The following is a 3,423-nucleotide window of genomic DNA, read 5'->3' on the forward strand; positions in this document are numbered from 1 at the left end:
TTGAAAATCACTTGGATCTGGTTTGCAGTTTCCGAGTCACTGTGTATTTTTTGCTAACTATCATTTTGTATACATTTATAATTTGATGGATATGTGCTAGCTGGTGGCCAGTTTATGCAGAATATTAGAGACTTTAGGTGTACATGGAAGGCAATATTAATAGACATAATTTGTCAATTAGGAAAGGATAGGCAACATGTCATGGATCTGATCTCTTTATTGTGAAATATTACAACAAACACAGCAGGCCTGAATTAGTTTGCAGCAGTAGGATTTTGGTGTTGATTACCTCCTTTGACACGCCTTGTGGGTATATTTACACTGCTATAATAATTTCTTGTGCCTCGTAGGATGACCTGGCAAGTGTAGTTAGCATCTAGGCCCTTGCAATGCAATTACATATATACATGGCGTTCAGGTCAGCCTTCTTGTTTGTTTTAATGATTTTCAAGTTTTGCTTCTCCCTATCACAGCATACATCATGGTGCAATAATTTAGCCTTTTGCCCGTGACTTGGCTGTCGCTCTTGTTGGTGATCCTGCTGTGGCCCCCCAGGTGGCCCGGAAGCATCCCAGCTCAATCCATGTGAGTCCTGTGGCAACCCATCAAAAGGGCCTTAAAGAAATCCCTACACAAGGGGTGGTCTGGAAGCTGCTCAACCAACAAGGTACTAGGAAGCAACAGGGCTTCAGAGGAAGGCACCCAAACATATCCTCTGTCTTCCCAGACTTTGTGGGATTGGCCTTCATGGAGTCAGGATGTCTTACAAGATATCTCTGCAGCAGAATCCACCAATGCTGCTGAAGCACCAAGTTTGAACTGTCTTGACACCAACCACTTCTACTCAAGAGCACATAAGACAGACCAGCTGTGAAGGGTGGACATTGACCAACCAACAAGCTTTCAAAGAATCCGGACTCAATAGCTGGCAAAATCATGGATGCATGCAGAGATGCTCAGGTGCACCTAGATGTGCCTGTCCACTGCTGTCTTGCGGACTGCCTCTCGAGGCTAAGATACTATGTTGGTGTTTAGTGTTTGGCTTTTCTTACAGGTTGGACTTGTTTTTATTTGTAATAACGTTTGGGAGGATTGTAGTGTCCTGCTGGACATATTCTAGTGTTTCCACCAGCCATTCTGTGAGCGCTGACTTCCATACTCACCCCACACCCACCCAACACATGGCACATGCAAATAGAAAATGTCTGAGGCCAGCTCTATACAGAACACCTACATGTCCGTGTAGTCCTTTACTGGGGCCCACAACATGACAAGCACCAATTTAATATTCTGCATGGTGTAGGATGTAGTAAACTGCAGTACAATTCCTCTGTAGGAAAATGGTGAAGGAGACCACATCAATCACCAGCCTAAACATGGCAACGAGACCTGGCTGTGGGAGGGCATCAAGAGCAGACTTTTAGGGACCTTAAGCCCACCAGCAGATGGCGCATGGATGAGAATGGAAGAGGGGAGCCAGCAATGGGTGCAGACAAGGCTTGGTGATGCAGGAGTAGCATTCAGAGCCTAAATGAGGAATGCTAGTTACATGTTATGTATGCGTAATGCCTAGCAGCTTGTATTATGTAGTTGATAAAAAGCTATATGCGCTTAAAGAGCATTCACAAATATGTCCAGTACCTTCATAAAAAGCAAAGCAAAACTGACCTTCCCTAAAAATGTTGCAGATTCACTTAACCATACATTTTCAGAAAATTGTGGTAAAATAGTACATTTCCATTACAATTACCATACATTTATAGGTGATAGAGTGGGTTTATAAAGTGAAGTCACATGGTGCAAGAAATTGGGTTGTTGGTTGACTGGGGTGTGAGCTCTTGTCAATCAGCAGCCACGATCTCTTGTAGGGTGAAACACAAAAAGTCACTAACTTAACCTGTGCTTAACCCTGGGTAGGTTGTGACAAAAATAAGTCAAGCTTAACTTAGAGGCAATGTGTAAAGTATTTTCACAGCACACAAACAGTACTAAAGTGAAAACACAACACAAGAAAAATCCCAAATCAATTTAGAAATATAGAGAAAATGTGAATGTTATTCAACACTAAAACAAGAAGAAAAAGCCAATCAGTAGAGTTTAGCTTTTCTTTAAATTTAAATTCAAAATAATCCCTAGAAGATAAAAGCACCTAAAAGATAAAAGCACCAACCAGGGACATCCGGTTGCCTGAGACTGGGTCAAAGTCAAAGGTTATGGCCAACCACGATGGAGCATGCGCTGGATACAAGTGGATTGGCCCAGTCACCGGTTACCTTTGGACTTTGTAAAATTTCTCAGGAATAAAGAATAACGTCTGATAAGGTAGAAGTTTAGCGGGGCAAGGCTGCAGGAGTGTCTGCAAAGGAAGTGAGGATAGCTGAGGTGAAGATTTTTGTTGTAAGAGTTTGTCATCGAAATGGAAGTCAAAGCAGAAAGCTGTAGTCAAAGACAGTTTGGCGTGGTCTGATATCCATTTGGCGAACGACGAATAAAACAGATTTTCTAATGGGTAGAAGAACATAGCGGGAGAAGTCTGGGTGCAGGTGCAGATGCAGGGCTTACCAGCAGGGCTGGCTTCGGAGGATTTAAGGCAGGTAGCAGTCTGACAGAGTGTATAACAGGTCACAGCAGCAGGCAGTCCCCTGAAAGTCCTTCTGCAGGTACAGTAGTGAACTGAAGAGTCAGTCTGAGAGTCCTATTTTTATACCCTGGTGCCCTGCTCCTGCTCCTAGAAGATTGGCGAGGTTTCTAGAAACGTTCTTCGAAGTTCTTGGAATTTCAAGACTCCTCTGCCCTAGCTCCAAGCTGACTGCGGTGACAATGCAGGGTTGTTAAGCCTTTTATGAGGAGAGAGGACACAGCCTATTCAGGGGCAAGCCAGGATTGCTACACTCCCCCTCCCCATCCTGCCAATTGATGACTCATTGAGCCACAGCTAACCCCACTATTGTGTGACTGTCTCGAAGGAATTCACAAAGTCTAAATGTCAGCTACACCACGTCATTTGACCCAAGACAGAGCTAAGGGCAGGGAAATGCCAAATTTAATTTATAAAAGTGCCATAAAACTGTAATGATAAATCCAACTTTACCATTAAAGAAGCTTCATGATTACAATTTCGTGGGTACCAAACATGACAGATCTACCTCTTCTCATTGAAGAACTGGTGCTTAATAAACCTAACAAGGAATCCCCAATGTTATTGTTAGACCTGTCAGCCTTAGGGTGGTCTTCCCCCAAACTTTTGCCTGCTTGTCTCCGATTTTGCTGAATTTGTTTTTGCTGGCCTTAAGAGGCTATACACGCTACCCCACTGACAGCTGGTGCTTAAAGACTTGTGCACTCTCTCTAAAACGTGGTTTGATTAGCATTTTTCCAATTGGCATATTTAATTTACATGTAAGTCCTCTGTACAGTCCTATA

The sequence above is a fragment of the Pleurodeles waltl genome, chromosome 4_1, assembly GCF_031143425.1.
Source record: "Pleurodeles waltl isolate 20211129_DDA chromosome 4_1, aPleWal1.hap1.20221129, whole genome shotgun sequence".
Taxonomy (NCBI): Eukaryota; Metazoa; Chordata; class Amphibia; order Caudata; family Salamandridae; genus Pleurodeles; species Pleurodeles waltl.